The sequence below is a fragment of the Mobula birostris genome, chromosome 16, assembly GCF_030028105.1.
Source record: "Mobula birostris isolate sMobBir1 chromosome 16, sMobBir1.hap1, whole genome shotgun sequence".
NCBI classification, from domain to species: Eukaryota; Metazoa; Chordata; class Chondrichthyes; order Myliobatiformes; family Myliobatidae; genus Mobula; species Mobula birostris.
The window spans coordinates 36649160-36667818 of NC_092385.1; the positions used below are offsets into that span (position 1 = coordinate 36649160).

Here is an 18659-nt window from a genome sequence, read left to right on the forward strand (position 1 = left end):
TTTCAAAATATCACCTCACCTGGTTCACAAAAATACCAGGTTATTCTGGTTCACTGGTTACTCTTATCCCTGCTCCCTGATGCTGTGATGAACTGATATTCCAGTAGTAAAAGACAGAAGGATAAAACCCAACAGGTGCCCTTGGATTTATTGATAATGATCTGAATTTGGCTATGTTTAGATTTGTTGTTTTACTCAATTGAAAAGGTCAGGTTTAGGAAGCATCAATTTAATTTGCAAATGACAGGGTCAAATGGCAGGAAACTCATCAAATTTCATTTGCCAGTGCCTGATGTGCAGCAGTAAAGATTAAGATTAACCAGCAAGTTATTGCTGTGTTGGGAGCAGATGGATGTGTGGAGCTGGTGCTGCACAGAATCATCACATTCTTTTGTTATCTAAATCTGCTGTTAAACTATAGATGAATTTCGATCATCTTGTGATGTGTGGTGTTAGATATCCATATTGTTTGGCATTATTCTAAATCAATCTATAATTATTATACACAGAATATCTGTTATAAAGGGTTGCTAAATACATTAAAGAATATTGGAAATTTATCATTCTTAAAGATCCAAAACATTGATAGTATGTTTTTTCGCTCTGGATTTCCATCACAAGGGGGCATAGGTAGGGTGAGTGCACTTAGTCTCTGTCCCGGAGTTGAGGAATCAAGAATTAGAGGGCACAGGTTTAAGGTAAGGAGGGAAAGATTCAAAAGGGACTTTTTTCACAAAACAGGTATTATGTAGGTGGATTGAGCTGCCGGAGGAAGTGATTGACACAGGTACAATAACAACATTTAAAAGGCAGTTGGACAGCTACATTGATTAGACAGGTTTAGAAGGTTGTGTGCCAAATGCTGGCAGATAGGGCATCTTCGTCAGCACGGACCAGTGAGGCTGAAGGGCCTGTTCCGTTCCTGTGCTGTATTGCTCAATGACTCCACCTACAATCTCTCCTGTCTCCATATTCCTACAATGACTCTACCTACAATGACTGTACCTACAATCTCTCATGTCTCCATATTCCTACAATGACTCTACCTACAATCTCTCCTGTCTCCATATTCCTACAATGACTCTACCTACAATCTCTTGTCTTCATATTCCTACAATGACTCTACCTTAATGACTCTACCTACAATCTCTCCTGTCTCCATATTCCTACATTTCAGCATGTTTCCAACAGACAGCCTTTTCAGTTTTATGCTCTTCTGAGTTTTATATTAGTTATGGCTTGCCTTGAGAATTAAATGTCTGCTGTATTTTAAAATTTCCTCTTTAGTATAAGTATTTTTCTGTCCACATTTCCCCGGGATTGATAGAATCTGAAGACCTTGTAATTGCGGAGCAGACTCAATGGGCCAAAGGCCTAATTCTACTCCTATATCTTACTGTCAGCAAAGAACTTGGGTTAAATGTATAATTTGTATTTAGGATTAAATATAATACTGATGGAATGAACAGATTTAATCACCTTAGAAACTGTGATGACTAAAACTCTATTTGTTAAAAATAAATTTCTTTCAAGAGCAGTCAATGCTGCCTATTTTGATGATCTGTATGAAGAACTATTCATGGCAACTTATGGTCAGATGTGAAAATACATAGCAAAATCTAATTACTTTAAGTGTTTTTTTTTGTCATCAGATATTGAATTCTATTTGAAGAGACTTTACAACTGAATAACTATGAGATAGCACATAAAATTTAAAAAGAATGACACTGCAATAGATGAACCGTGTAATTAACACCTTGTGTTGGTGCAGTCAGTTTGGTAGTGCTGCTAAATATGTCATTTGCAAAAAATATAACCTTCCCTTCCAGTTTCAAATAATTAGAATAATTATTGAATTGGAATAATTTCCTTCCCTTCTAAACTATTTATTTATTTGTTGTATATCACATTCGGACCATGAGATTTTCTAATTTTGTTTAGCAAGACTGATGTATATCAAAGTGTGTGGGGAAAAGATCAGTTTTTAATCAAATCTGACAAGTGATAGGGATGCTAAACATAACAAAAACAGATAAACCATTGGCAATGGTTTCATCCTACTATCTATTTCTCAATTTTTCCTTTTCAAATAAAAATGTAAGTACTTTCCAAGTTAATGTAAATTCTGGAAATGTACGTTTGAACTTGGTGTCACGTGATTCATTTCTTCTCTGGTTTTTCCTAATATCAGTCCCCAATTCTTTCTTCTTAGAGTAATGGCAAGGTAATACTTAGCAGTTTTCCTTTGCCCAAGATTGTTAAAGGACAATCTTGTCTGATTCAGGTGCAAACTATGCTTTGAGATTGATATGATGAGTTAACAATGCCCAATTAGCTCCTTTTTTGTGCAAGACACCATCTCAATAAGGGTCCTGAAATATATGCTAAGACCAGGAGCCCTAATGATGATACGCAGTACTGAGCAAAAGTCTTCGGTACATATATATAGTTAGAATGCGTAGGGCTTTTGCACAGTACTGTATATTATGTCTTTAAATATCTGGACAATCAAATCAAGAACCTTCTAGTAACTGGATGTCATTTTATTGCTTTGTGCTGCAATTAAATACCACCCGTAACAAGGACAATTCAAGAAAAGTAAAGTGAGAGCTACTTTAAAATCATTCTTGGCATGCACTGTTTATACTGCTGGAGACCAGATGATTGCAGTGTATTTTGGTGACATGTGATATATATTGGGATAATATAGCAGGACATCAATGTTCACAAAGATTTGCTGGCATTTATTTTGGAAGTTTTCTGAGATGTTCACCTACAGAGTGTAAGTTTTATTTTGATTAATGTAGAGACCCTGTATTGGTCATTAGGAGAAAGGAAAGGAGGGGGATGGCAAACTGCAGCCGAGGAAAAGCAGAGCCGATTGGTATGTAGAGCACGAGATTAGAGAGAGGAGCATGAGAGTTCCAGGATTTTGTATAGTGGATGCTGCTGAAATTTAAAAGTTATTTGAAAGATTTTGTGGAATTCCTTTGTCTCCAGGTGTCACCATGGGCTTGAGCAGTCTGCATTACTTGAAGTGAAATCTTTTTCCACTATCACTTTCTAAGATGCTAGAAATTAGTTGCAAATTGAAGCTAACAGAAAGGAGACTTTATTAAATAAAAGAAAAGCTTATTTGTCAGGATAACACTTCTTACCATGTCTTTCCGCCACAAAGACTGCAGATCCTGTAGCTTCCCACATAATATGTTGTAACAATGATGAAAGCAGTTGGTCAGGCGATGTAATTCTTAAAGTAGTACAGCCTTAATACAGTACTATTACACACAACACAGGTTATAATCTCTTGACCTCAGTCACTGGACAGTGCAAGATAATGTGCACTGCAGGTTACAGGATGGAATTTGTCTGCCTTTCCCAACCAAAGATGATGGGTAATAAGCAGTGTAGAAATCCTCAGACAAGGATGGAAGCACATTCCTCTACGGTCTTATTCACCAATACATAAAGTATTTGCCCTTTCAGATCTATTAGCCTTTTCCTGAAATGTGTGGGCCCGTTTTCTCTTCTATTGTATATTTATGATGTTGTGATTATAAGGCCATAATATATAGGAGCAGAATTAGGCCCTTTGGCCCATCGAGTCTGCTCTGCCATTTCATCATGGATGATCCACTTTCCTCTCAGCCCCAGTCTCATGCTTCTCCCTGTAGCCCTTCATGCCCTGACCATTCAAGAATCTATCAACCTCTTCCTTAGATATACATAAAGACATGGCCTCCACAGCCACCTGTGGCAAAGAATTACGCAGATTCACCACTCTCTGGCTGAAGAAATTCTTCCTCCTCTCCATTCTAAAAGGACATCTCTCTATTCTGAGGCAGTGTCCTCTGGTCTTAGATTCTCCCACCATAGGAAATACCCTCTCAATATCCACTCTCAAGACCTTTCACCATTTGATAGGTTTTAATGAGGTCACCTCTATTCTTCTGAATTCCAGTGAATACAAGCCTAGAGCCATCAAAATGCTCTTCATGTGACAAGCCATTCAATCTTGGAATCATTTTTGTGAAACTCCTTTGAACACTCTCCAGTTTCAGAGATGAGGGACCTTTCTAAGATAAGGGGTCCAAACCTGCTCACAGTACTCCAAGTGAGGCCTCACCAGTGCTTCATAAAGTTTCAACATTACATCCTTGCTTTTATATTCTAGTCTTCTTGAAATGAATGCTACCATTGCATTTGCCTTCCTCACCACTGACTCCACCTGCAAACTAATCTTTAGGGAATCCTGCACAAGGACTCCCAAATTCCTTTGCACCTCAGTTTTTTGTATTTTCTGTACATTTTTAAAATAGTCAACCCTTTCAATTCTTCTACCAAAGTGCATGAACATACACTTTGTGACACTCTATTCCATCTACCACTTCTTTGCTCATTCTCCAAATCTAAGTCCTGTAGCCTCTCTACTTCCTCATAACTACTTGCCCCTCTGCCTGTCTTCATATCATCTGCAAACTTTGCAACAAAACAATCAATTCCATCATCCAAATCATTGACATATAGTGTAAAAAGAATCACTCTGAACACAGATCCCTATGGAATACCGCTAGTTCCAAGAACCTTCTCTCTAGAAATGGTAACTTCACAAACTTCATGACCCCTGGCACCTGAAACTTCCACATACTGCTAGTGTCTTCCACAGTGAAGACTGATGGAAAATACTTATTCAGTTTGTCTACCATTTCCTTGTCCCCTATTACTACTTCTCCAACATCGTTTTCCAGCAGTCCGATAGCCCCTGTCACCTCTTTTTCACACTTTATGTATCTGCAGAAACTTTTGGTATCCTCTTTAATATTACTGGCTTGCTTATTTTCATATTCCATTTTTACCTTCTTAATGACTTTTTAGTTGCCTTTTGTTGGTTTTTAAAAGCTTCCCCATCCTCCAACCTCACTAATTTTTGCTCTATTATATTCTCTCTTTTATGCTTTTATGCTGGCTTTGATTTCTCTTGTTAGCCGTGGTTGTATAATCTTCCGGATAGAATATTTATTCCTCTTTTGGATGTATATATTCTGTGCCTTCCAAATTGCTTCTAGAAATTCCAGCCATTGCTGCTCTGTTGTCATCCCTGCCAATTTTCTTTTCCAGTCAACTCGTCTCTCATGCTTCTATAATTCCATTTACTCTACCGTAATAATGATATACCTATCCTTAGCTTCTCCTTCTCAAATTTCAGGGTGAATTTGATCATATTATGATAATTTTCCCCTAAGGGTTCTTTTACTTTAAGCTCTCTAGTTAATTCTGGTTCATTGCACAACACCCATTCGAGAATAGCTGATCCCCTAGTGGGCTGAACCATGAGCTGCTCTAAAAAGCCATCTCGTAGGCACTCTAGAAATTCCCCCTCCTGGAATCAAGCACCCATCTGATTTTCTCAATCTACCTGTATATTGAAATCTCCCATGACCTTTGTAACATTGTCCTTTTGGCTTGCATTTTCTATCTCCTGTTGTAATTTGTAGACCATATCCTTACGACTGTTTGGGGGTCTGTATACAACTCCCATCAGGGTCTTTTTACCATTGCAGTTCCTTAGCTCTATTCACAATGATTCAACAGCACCTGATCCTATATTACCTCTTTCTAATGATTTGATTTCATTTTTTACCAACAGAGCAATGTTGCCCCCTCTACCTTTCTGCCTGTCCTTTTGATCCAACGTGTATCCTTGGACATTAAGCTCCCAGCTGTAAACTTCGCTCAGCCATGATTCACTGATGCATATAACATCATACCTGCCAATCTGCAACTGTGCTGCAAGTTTAAATATCTTATTTCATATACTGCACACATTCAAACATAATATCTTCAATCCTGTATTCACCCTTTTCGATTTTGTCCACCTTCTACATTGCATCTCGTCCTGTTGGGTGCAATTTTGCTCAATCAACAGCCTCTCCTCACTATACATTGCCTCTGTTTGTAAACCCGCTACCTCATCTTCAGCACTATTATCCGCCTTTCCTACCATACTTCTTGCACCTCAGGACACCAGTCGCACCATGCTCAACCTTTTGATTCCTAACTTTGTCTGAGGTTTTACCAATATCTGCCTCCACAAGGTCTCCACCACTTGTTCTGGCACTCTGGTTCCCATCCCCCTGCAACTTTAGTTTAAGTCCCACTGTGCAGCATTAACAAACCTTCCTGCTAAGATATTAGCCCCCCACCTCCAGTTCAGGTGCAAACTGTCCCTTCTATACAAGTCCCACCTTCTCTGGAAGAGAGCCCAATGATCCAAAAATCTTATGCCCTCCCTTCTAATTAACTCCTTAGCCATGTATTAAACTGTGTACTCTTCCTAGCTATGACCCCACTGGAACATTGCATGAGTTGCAGTTCTAAGATCACAACCCTGGAGGTCCTTTTACTTAGTACCTAACTCCCTGAACCTCGTCTTTCGTCCTACACATGTCATTGGTATCTACATGGAGCATGACTTCTGGCTGATTTGTGCACCTGTTTTTCCTTCCACTAGAAAATTCTCTAGTTCCTACAGAATCCAATGGCCATGTTTATCAGATGTGTTGTTTATTTGTCTCTAACTTGTTCATGGTGTCAGTCTTTGAGTCAGTCACTGAGACTGGCAATGATTTATACAGTGTCATTTTTATTATGCACCTCTTACTTTTCTCCTGGCAAGTGGGTGGGTGTAAGAACAGGGTGGATAGTGATGATGAGGCATGATCCGATATTACTGAGCTGCTCCTATTCAGAGAACTGGCAGTGACAAAGCTTGAAGGATTAGAATTTGGAGCTTTTAGTCACTTTTGAAGGATGTTTGTAAAATTATCACATAGTACCTTATAAGCAAAGGTTAATGTGGGTATCAGGATCTAGAAGTAGTTTGTGGTTATGTGTCGAAGTTAGAGTGCCCACATAGCTCCTAGAATGAGGGGTCAGGCTAGGTATTTTATTGCAATTGATCAATTCATGACTCTTCAAAGCCTGTCAACATATACATAGTGTACAAATACTGTTTGCAGTTGACTTGTAATCAGTAATACTTGAGTTCCTCTACACTGTCCAACATGATGCAGCCCATCTGGTTGTCACCAGCTTAAAACATTCACCCTCTATTCAAAGCATAGTTCAATGGATTTTATCCATGAGATAAACTGCAGTGTTTCTTCAACAGGTATATGATTACCATCTAGAAGAGCAAAGGCAGCAGGCGCGCAGAACACCCTAAAGCTCTAAGGCCTCACTTATGACAACATCCTGGGATCTAACTTCACTCAGCAGATTTGTGGCCATGATTGGTTGTGGTATTTGACAACAGATAGCAATACTTTGTCAAGGATTGATATTTTGCCCCTCTATGTAGGGTTGTATTTATACTTTATTGGTGAACCTTTTTTCCATCACCATCCTTTTTCTGAATATTTTCTCCACATCCTTTCCTCTTTGCTTTCCTGAAAATATTCTATCTTTAACTGGCATCAAACTCCACAGGTTTTGGTCACCATTTGATGCTTTACCTAACTTGTCATTCCTAATTTGTGAATCTGAATGCTGAATGGTTGCATACTTTTTAACTGTGGAGGATTAAAAATTGATTTAATCCTTTTTTCATTGAAGTCTAAAGTCCCTAATTCTAGTAATTTGGTCAGTAACAAGTAGAAACCAAGCTAACTTAAACCTGGCTAAACCATTATCACTGAAGCTCTAATTGCAGTTTGTGGATTGGACTCTTGCGTGTATGTTATGATACGTTTCTGGTTTCTGATCTCTCCTTTTTTTTGTTGCTATTTTGGGCGACTTTGAATTGGAGCAGCCTGCAGATAACAAACACTGAACTGAACTGAACTGAATATGCTTAGACTCTTTCAACTTTGTGCTTTTTGCTCATTTTTTTTAATCCCCATTTGCACGATTTGTTTCTTTTGTGCTGGGATTGGGGGGTTGGGGTTGACGTGTTTCTTTGAACAGGTTTCATGGCTTTTCTTCCTTTCATGGCTGCCTGTGAGAAGACAAATCTCAAGGTTGCATACTACACACATACTTTGATAATAAATGTACCTTGAATCTTTTGACTCCTTGAAGCACATTGTAGTTTGTCTGCAACTGTACCATAGGAATATGGCACCTTATCAAAGGCTGAGAACATACTAACAAGCTGAATCGTGCTCCTCTCCAACCAGTGACTACAGCGAATCACCAGCTATTAACATTCTGAAATTCCCCACATTCACACTGAAGCATATGAGTGTTCAATGAAGCTCGGATGACACCGTAGTGTAAGAGAAGGTGGTGATGTACTTCACATCCAATCCTTAACTTGACACCAGAGATTGCTCTTTTGCAGATGGCGTTCCCATTTATTAGCCTGTCGCTAAAGATGAGTGGTTGGGGTTGGATTACTTTATTTCTGAGTATTAGTTTTTTTTTGTCTTTATATTATTAAAATTGGTTTACTTGACTTTAAGTACCTCTAACCATCAGTGGCAAAGCTGATCAATAGCCTTTGATAAGCTGTGAGTTACAACGTACTTATGGATGGGAATTCAAAGTTATGCTATTGCAATCAACTTGTCACTTAAGACCTGTTCTGCCTTGTTGGTGAAGGATAACCAATTGGATTGACCACCTGCGTTGAGAAGTGGTGAATATGGATGGTGAGAGCAGGCAGCAGGCTGGGTCCAAGATGATCCATCCTAGCTCTCTTCATCCGGATGCTCTAGCTATGCACGTACTTGTTGTCATTATTTTGAAATGTACTTTGAGATGTAGATACCATCAGTCCAACCACATAGAAAACTATCCTGTTTATTTACTATACATAAGCCCTGATGAGGTGTCTCTGCCTGAAACATCGACTGCTTTTTCATTTATATAGCTGCTGCCTGATCTGCAGAATTCCTTCATCATTTTGTGTTTGTTATCCTGTTTATTTCTAGCTTAAACACTTAAATCTAATTTGATGGGGGGAGTATGCTTCTTGGATTAAAAAAAACATTTTCAAGTACCTTAGAGAGCAATTTCCATTACTAATTTGAACCACATTTAAATAGATCCTCTTGTAATGGATTTTGTAATGATTCATTCAGCTCTCATTATTGTTGTCCTGTATTTTATTGGTGAAAGCGTAATCTACAATGCTTCCAGCCTGACTGGGAGGAAGTCCCTTTGGTCTAATTTACACAACTTAATCTCTTGTTTCCTATTTATTTCATTATTTTTATTTTAATTATGTGATCAATTTTGTGATTTTTTTTGTTTGTTCTTGATTAAGTTCACAAAATTGATATTCTGCTCCCTGCTGAACAAGTAAAGCATAAGAATTGTAGAACTTGTCTTTAAATTCAAAAAAAAATTAAACACCATAGAAGTATCAGCTTCAAAAATAAAGTATGATTATTGTGATTATTGGAACAAAATATGAAATCAAAAGTATTTAAAATATTATTTAAAGGTAGTTAAATAGGATCTTCAATATTTTGAGGAGTCTTGATATCTTTTGAAATATTTTTATTGTATATAAATGTTAGGTTTATTTTTGTAGGACAGAGGCTATTTTCTCATTTAAAACCTTTACTGTGAATGGTGGAACAACCATGGATAAATAAGGATTGCTTTTATTTCAAAAGTGTTCAAGTCAAAAGTTGGCCAAGGTGCAGCAAGACCAGATTATGAATATTAATATCTGCTCATGTAAGACAACTGAGTTAATTCTCTGTGGATTTTCCAGAACTTGAATGACTCCAGTAGTTCAAGGATTCAGCTTCGCACTACTTATTCAAGGACAATTAGGGAAAGGTGATTAATGTCATCAAGACATACATACTGTTAATGTTTTTAGTTTCTTTTGATGCATGAACCAGTAAAGGATAAGCTATGAGTGATACTCTTGTTATGTATGAATTGTATATTCAAATTGCAAATACTTAGACATGAACTCTTTTGATAGTCATCATAAATTCTCATTTTTGCACACATTTCTTTTTCTAAAGATCTACGATAGGATGTAACTTTGCTGTTAAGCTTCAATTTTAACAAAAAAAAATTGGGTATGATTTATTTGGTTATGAATGTGTGAATACAATTAGTAAAGCTTTGAATGGGTTATTCCATCAGGTTATTAAGTTCGATGTTTTATTTTAAGCATTGATTTAGTATTGGGAAATTTGGAGGTTGAGTTGAGCACAAATGCAAATCACAGATGTTACTGAAGAAGCTGTTTAGTATGAAACATAATTGTGACCTTGCTGGAACACAGAAAGTTGAATTCCATTTTCCTAACCTTTTCGGATGCTATCTTTAGGATCGTGTGTCAGTGAAAATCAGAGTCAAAGAAGCAGTGGCACTTGAGAGGTACAGATTCAAGATATGTTGACATTACAAATCTCTGTTTATTAATGGGACCGGCATCATAAGTTGAATGATATAGACAGCTGGATTATTTATCTTCAACCACTGGTTATGCATGCACATTACTGTAGACTGAGTCATTAGATTGCATTTGTGTACCACGTACCTATTTAAAGGATCTGTGTGATTATGCCAAACCCATTTTCATAGCACCTAATTGAATTTACTTTTCTGTTTTAAATGCATGAATGTATTTTTTTATTTAACATCTCCTCTAATAACTTTTGCCTATGTTGGGTAGTTACCAAGTAGGGAATTAAAGCAATATATTTTGAGTTTTTTTTACTGGTATAGATATAAAATAGGTAGGCGATTTGCACTACTAAGCAAAATCAACATCATCCTGAAAGAGGTATGTCAAGCAAATGCTACTGAAAAACAAAAAGCTTCCCTTTTCTTTGTCTTCCATAATTTGGCAGAAACAGCATTTTTGTTACGTAATGGAGCTGAGATCAAGAAATTTTCTTGCACATTTTTGCCAAATTCAAGAGTGGCGTTTAGATTGGAGGAATGGAAGACAATACTGCAAAAAAAAAGTATAAATAACTTGCTCCAATATTTTGGTTTTATTGGAAACTTCCATTTCACATGAGTTGTTTGCTTAATAAAATCACTCACTTTTCAGCTGTTTGATGGCTGGTTGCAAATTTCACCATCCGTTCCACCCAGCCTAGTAGGACAAAGGCAATAGACACATGGGAACAGCCCCACCATCTGCCCACATTATACGAATTTATAAATAGATTGTCAGTCCTTTATCATTAATGTGTCGAAATCTTGGAACTCCTTATGCAACAGCACTGTGGAAGTATATTCACGAAGAGGGCTACCACAGTTCAAGAGTTGCTCAACACCATTGCCTTCTGAGAATGATGGGATGTGGCAATAAGTTCTAGCCTTGACTGTGAAGTCTTTCTCCAAAAATAAATAAAACTTCAAATTGAAAGTACAGCGAATTCTGATTAATCAGTCTATTGGTTAAATGGGACAGCTGGTTATTTGGACTGCTTAAAGAACAGAAGTTAATTGAAATAATAGCCGGGATTACCTTTGTTTATTTGGGAAACTGCACTCCTTAATTGGGACAGGAGATAGTTGCCAAACTGTTTCTAACTAGCATCAGTCATGTAAACATATGTGGTCATTAGATACTACACAGTGCTTGGAGCAAATAGTTTTAAAATGGGATCATTTTTGTGTGTTGTTTTAAAAAAGCTGTGATTTATGTCATTGATAGTTGATGAGAAATAAGTGATAAGACAATTTAGGATTGATTTGCTCACTGCAGTTTCAGTATTCCAGCTTGAAGATGCCAGAAACGGAGGGAAATGATTTCACCACTTCAACAGGTTAGGGGCTATGAAGAATTTGAAGGTATCAGCAATCATCTCGAATGTTACCTTGAAAATGAAGATTTGGAGGATGCAACCATCAAAAGGATTGTGTGAAGACAGTCTATTACCTGGATTGGGTGTATGTAGTAATTCTGTTCATTTACAGTCAATCATAAGAACACAGCAGTCCATCGTATCCAACGGTGATAGTGAAACCAGTGGGGAAAGGTGGAAAAACTATTGCACTCGGACAGTTCTACTCTCTCATCCCCGGAAGTCTGGGTCCAATGGCGTGAGTAGCCATCACAAACTGGTGTCATCTTTGGTTGGATGGCAGTGGATAATCATGACTTCTTCTGTGCCTTATCATGCCCTTCGCTCTCCACGAAGCGTTGCAGAACTGCCTTCTTGGCCATTGGATCTCACTGTTGATCTCATCCACTCGGTTCTCTGGAGTTGATTTCACATGTCCCTACCTCACCTAGTTTAGCCCACCTGTCAAAACCCTGTACTAGGGTGTGGCCACTGTTACATGTAAACAGCCACTTAGGGCCACAGGTGAGAGCTGAGTGCCCAGTGGGATCAAAGGTGCGTAAGCTGGCCCAGAATGGATACAACAAGCCCTTTAACTGAGGTGCTACCCTCCCTTGACACCCCATACATGGCAGCACATAGCAGATGAATCGCTCCATGATTAACTATTAGGAATTAAGGCAACACATGCAAAATGCTAGAGGAACTCAGTACGTCAGGCAGCATCTATGAACATTAATAAACAATTGATTATTTATGCCTAGACCCTTCTTCAGAATTAATAAAGTTTTATAGTACTGTAGTAGCATTGATTTTGTTTTGTATTTCACTTAAATAGTTAATTTGTTACTCAGTTAAATGGTAGTTTCTCTCTTTTATACCTTTTTGACTATTTCCATGAAACTTTGCCTTATTGGGGCAGCCATTTAATTGGGCCAAAATGTACTGGTCTCAATGTGTCCCAATCGACCGGAATCTACTCTATTGCATTTTATAAAGCAAATAAGTTTTTCCTTTACTTCCAGTAGCAGATGGAAAATAAAGCTTTAGTTTCAATAATAGATGAGTCTCACAGTTGTGGCCCACGAATGAAAGTCCAGGGATGAAAAAGGTGTGGAAGAAGAACTTTATGTTTGTAGTGATTGGAACAATACTCATTTATACAGTAGTTGGGAATTTTTAAACAGCAAGGTATTGATCAACTGGGGAAAGTGGGAAAAGAATTTGTTGATGTATTTTAACTCTAACAAGCAGTGTAATTTGGGAAGTTTAATGAGGGTAGTGGAATGGAGATACAGTACATCTCTTCCAAAGGAGCCGTAAGGCACGCCTTGCCATAGCTAGCCCTTAGTTCACCCTTGTCGCACCTTCTTTGATTGATAGATAGATAGATAGGTACTTCATTGATCCCAAACGAAATTACAATGTCACAGTGGCATTACAAGTGCACAGGTATACAAATATTGGAAGAGAAGTAAGAAACAATAAAAATAAATTACCTAAAAATAAGTTGTAAATGATTTACATGTCAAAGGTTACAAGATCACTTCCCCAGCTATAGGTTGACTCTTTATTGAGCCTGATGCTGAGGGTAAGAATGACCTCATATTCCGCCTTTTGGAGCAGCGCAGTTATCTTTGTCTATTACCGTAAGTGCTCCTCTGTTCAGCCAAATTGGCATGCAGGAGGCGAGAAACATTGTCCAGAATTGTCAGGTCTTTCCGGAGGGTTCTTTGTTTTACCACAACCTCCAGTATGTCCAGTTTGACTCTGATAATAGAGCCAGCCTTTCTAATCAGTAAATTGAGCCTGCTGGCATCATCTGTGTTGATGCCATTGCCCCAGCAAACCACCTCATAGAAGATCGTACTGGTGACAACAGACTGGTAGAACATGTGAAGCAGAGGCTTGCATACTCCAAAGGACCTCAGTCTCCTCAGGAAGTGCAGGTGACTCTGGCCCTTCTTGTACCCATCTTCTGTGTTGGTGCTCCACTCTAGTCTGTTGTCCAGGTGCACCCCCAGGTACTTGTAGGTTCCCACCACTGATCCCTGATCAGGATCACGTGAAGACATAGGAGCAGGTGGTGGATGGTCATATGAGCAGTTTGTGCCAATCACAAGTTCTGGTTATGCGACCATGACACCAGGCAGACAATCGCTGAAGAGTATTGAATAATGGCTGGGGTCACCAGTCTTGTAAAGGCACTGCCCAGATGAAGACAATGGGAAACCACTTCTGTAGAAAATTTTTTGCCAAGAACAGTCATGGTCAAAGACCATGTTGTACAGCATGGCACATAATGATGGTGAATGAAGGCAGGACATGCACAGTGAAAGGCAGAGTATTGGTGAATAGAAAGACTTAGGGGTACATGTACATAGTTTCCTGAAAGTAAGACCATAAGTAGAGAGGGTGATGAAGAAGGGATATGGCATGTTTGCTTTTATTGGCTGTGGCATTAAGTACAAGTGTTGGGACATGATGTTGTACAAAATGCTGATTAGATTGCAGGTGAAGTGTTGAGTGTAGTCTGGTCACCACTTGATAGGAAAAATAAGCTGCAGAAGGTGCAGGAAAGATTCACAAGCATGTTATCAAGACTGGAGGGTTTAAGAGACTAGTTAGGCTGGGACTGTTTTCTGTGGAGCGCAGGAAGCTGAGGTGTGACCTCGTAGAGGTTTATAAAATAATATAAGGCATGGATAGGAGAGTTAACTGCAGTCTTTTTTGCTAAGGTGTAGGAGTCTGAAACTAGAGGACATCGGCTTAGGTGAGAGGGGAGAGATTTAAAGGGAATCTAAGGGGTAAGTTTTTCGCACGGTGAGTAAATGAAACAAGCTGTCTGAGATGGTGGTGGAGGCAGATAGAATTAAAATGTTAATGAATATTGGACAAGTGAAACAGAAACACAAGAGATTGTGCAGATGCTGGATATGGAAGGGAATAAAGAATTGATGCTTCAGGTTGAAACCCTTCATCATGACTTCATCAGCGTGTGTTGGACAAGTATGCTTTGGGGGGGGGGGTGTTACAGCCTGCTTGCTGGCAAATGGGAGTAGGATAAATAGGCATGGTTGAGTCTCCATGCTGTATAACATAATTAAATAACACTCTTTAAATGCGAATGTCAATAAGTGTATGTGTATATATTTATATAATACTTGGTAAGTCATATATCTCTATTTGATTTTGTGTTCTCTTTAAAAATATATATATATATACTGGAAATTTTTGCCACTGCATCTTGTAGGAAAGCAGTATTCCTATTTTCTGTGCAATAATTCAAAATCAAAGACCTGCAGATGCTGGAAATCTGAAACCTGAACAGCCTGCGCTAGTTTTAATGGAGCAGGGTGACAAATCCTTTCTTGGCAACCCTGGACAGTTGTCAAAACTTTGTACGCAAGCTTTCTGCCTCAATATTTAACTGGTATTTTGTGTATGTAAAGCACAAACTGACTGAGATTCATTTGCCTTGGGGAAACCAAGCAGGCAATAAGGGTTGCATCCATAGGATTTCCTTTATGCTGCTCCTCGTAGACCAGGGAGGGTAGGAATGATTCCCAAAATCCAACAACCGGCTGTTTAATACTTTGCCTCTTTGAGAATGCATCCTAGCCACTGCTTCATTAGTCTAAGATCTTTCTAGCATCCTTTTCACCATCCTTTGCCAATCTCTGTTCATATTCTTGACTGCCATCTTCCTCTGTCCTGCCACTTTCAAACAGATTCCCCCATTATTTCTTCCCTGTCTACCTTTCTGGTGTGCCTATCTGCAGGCTGGTTGTCAGCTGGAGAATCTGTGGAATTATTTGAGATGTTCTAGAAAACTCTATTCTGTTTATTGTTGATTTTTCTCTTTTTCTTAAACATATAAGTGTGTTTCAAGCATTAGGTGGCGTCAGCAAATTAGCTTCTACAAGTAGATGCTATTAAAATAGTGAACAGGGTAATATAAACATGCTTCATGTTTTCCACCATTGTCATCGACAGTAATTAATTAATTTTTGATGTTGAAAATTCATCTTGCCTGGTTTACAAAAACGGAGTGAGTAAAAGGTTGGCTTATTTTGAATGTTGAGAATGATTTAAGTACAGAGTTGCATTTATCAAAACATAATGTCTTTCAAATACAATGTTTTTTTTGGCTTTAACTAAGAAGAAGCTGCAGAGAAAGTTCAAATTTTTTTTAGAGAAAAACCTAAAAGGACATAGCAGGACAAGCACCACATGGACCTCCACTCATGCTGCCTTCTGCCAACTCCAAAAGGATCCTTCCACTAAACATATCTTTACCTCCATACTCCCCTTTCTGCAAGGAATGCTCCCTCCATGATTTGCTTGTCCATTCGTCCCTCACCACCGGTCTCCCTCCTGGCACTTATGTCTGCAAGCAGCCCAGATGTTACATCTGCTCATTCACCTCCTCCCACACCTCCATTCAGGGCCACAAACAGGTAAGGCAGCGCTTCATCAGTGAATCTCCTGGGGTCACCTATAGTGTCCAGTGCTCATGGTGTGGCCTCTTCTACACAGGTGAGCCCCATTGTAAATTGGGGGACCGCTTCATTGAGCACCTCTGCTTGATCTGCCAGAAGTGGAACTTCCCTGTGTCCAAACATTTTAATTCCAGTTCTCATTCCCATTCCAACATGTCAGTCCATGGCCTCCTTTTATGTCAAGATGAGGCCACTCCTTGTATTCCATCTGGGTAAAATAATTTTCCCTTCCCCTTCCCTTTTCTTCTATTCCCAACTCAGGCTTTTTAACCGCTTCTCACCTGCCTATCACCTCCCCGTGGGTCCCCTCCTCCTTCCCTTTCACCTATGGTCCACTCTTCTCTCCTATCAGATTGCTTCTTCTCCAGCCCTTTACCTTTCTCACCAATCTGATTTCATCTAACACCTTCTAGCTATCCTCCTTCTCCTTCCCCCACCTTTTTATTCTGGTGTCTTTCTCCTTTTCATTTCAGTCTTGAAGAAGAGTCTTTGCCCAAAACGTCAACTATTTCAGAATCACAATCAGAATCAGGTTTATTATCACTGGCATGTGATGTGAAATTTGTTAACTTAGCAGCAGCGGTTCAATGCAATACATAATCTAGCAGAGAGAGAAAACAATAATAAATAAAATAAAAATAATGATAATAAATAAACAACTAAATCAATTGCATCTTTTGAATAGATTTAAAAAACGTGCAAAAACAGAAACACTGTATATTTAAAAAAAAGTAAGGTAGTGTCCAAAGATTCAATGTCCATTTAGGAATCGGTTGGCAGAGGGGAAGAAGCTGTTCCTGAATCGCTGAGTATGTGCCTTTAGGCTTCTGTACCTCCTTCCTGATGGTAACAGTGAGAAAAGGGCGTGCCCTGGTTGCTGGACGTCCTTAATAATGAACACTGCCTTTCTGATGCTGCCTTTATGCTGCCTGTTTTGTGTGTGTTGCTACCTAACTGAACTTTTTCAGGATTTGTTTTTTTTTTTCAGATTTGTTTTCTCTCAGATTTTTACCACCTGCAATTGTTTGGTTTTTGGGATAATTGAGCTGCTGGATTTGTTAAATTGATACCCAAATGGGCTAACGACTTAAAGTAGATCAGATTTCAATGGAATGAATCCTAGTTGCTGAAGGAACTAATACTAATCATGAAATATTTAATCTCTCGCTTTGGCATTCTGTGGTACCCACCTGGTTCAAACAGGCTTCAATTATACCTTTTCCCTAGAAGAGCATGGTGACCTGCCTTAATGACTATTGTCCGATGGCACTTGTATCCAGAGTGATGAAGTGTTTTGAGAGGGTGGTAATAAGACATCAACTCCTGTCTGAGGAGCAACTTGCCCCACCAGAACAGTAGGTCCACAGCAGATGCCATGTCATTGGCTCTTCACTCATCCTGGAACATCTGGACGCCAAACGTGCATATATCAGGATGTTCTTTATCGACTACGGTTCAGCAATCAATACCATCATTCCCTCAAAACTAATCAATAAGCTTCAAGACCTTGGCCTCAATACCTCCTTGTGCAGTTGGATCCTGGATTTCCTCACACACATACCTCAGTCAGATCAGATTGACAACAATATCTCTTCCACATTCTTCATCACAATGGTACACCAAAAGGCTGTGTGTTTATCCCCCTGCTCTACTCACACTACACTCATGAAAGTGTAGCTAAGCACAGCTCCATTGCCATATTCAAGTTTGCTGATGACACCACTGTTGTAGGTCGAATCAAAGGTGGTGATCAATCAGCATATAGGAGGGAGATTGGAAATCTGGCAGGGTGGTGCCATAACAATAACCTCTTACTCAAGGCCAGCAAGACCAAGGAGCTGATTATTGACTCCAGGAGAAGGAAACCAAACATTCATGAGCCAGTCCTCATTAGGGGATTAGAAGTGGAGAGAGTCATCAGCTTTAAGTTCCTTGGTGTTATTATTTCAGAGGAACTGTCATGGGGCCACCACATAAGTGCAATTACAAAGAAAGGGCAGCAATGCCTCTACTTCCATAGGAGTTTACAGATATTTGGCATGACATTTAAAACTTTGACAAACTTCTATACATGTATAGTGGAGAGTATATTACCTGGTTGCATCATAGCCTGGTATGGAAACACCAATGCCCTTGAATGGAAAATCCCACAAAAAGTAATGGATACAGCCCAATCTATCATGGGTAAAGCCCTTCCCACAATTTAGCACATCTACATGGAACACTGTTACAGAAAAGCAGCATCTATCATCAGGGACCCCCAACACCCAGGACATGTTCTCTTCTTGCTGCTGCCATCAGGAAGAAGGTACAGGAGCCTCAGGACTCACACCACCATGTTCAGGAACAGTTACTACCCCTCAACCAACTGGCTCTTGGACCAAAG

General features: G+C 39.1%; 1 protein-coding gene across 12 annotated transcripts in view; it reads left to right on the forward strand.

Annotated features, from left to right (window-relative positions):
* Window positions 1-18659, forward strand: part of LOC140211100 (microphthalmia-associated transcription factor-like) — a 259427-nt gene that overhangs the window by 36114 nt on the left and 204654 nt on the right. Inside the window, exon 1 of one of the 12 annotated variants that reach the window (XM_072280561.1) lies at window positions 14558-14578. The exons of the other annotated variants lie outside the window; for them this stretch is intronic. The gene's annotated coding sequence lies outside the window, so the exon portion shown is untranslated. Of the gene's footprint in view, window positions 1-14557; window positions 14579-18659 lie in introns of those variants that run through there. 12 annotated transcript variants of the gene reach the window in all.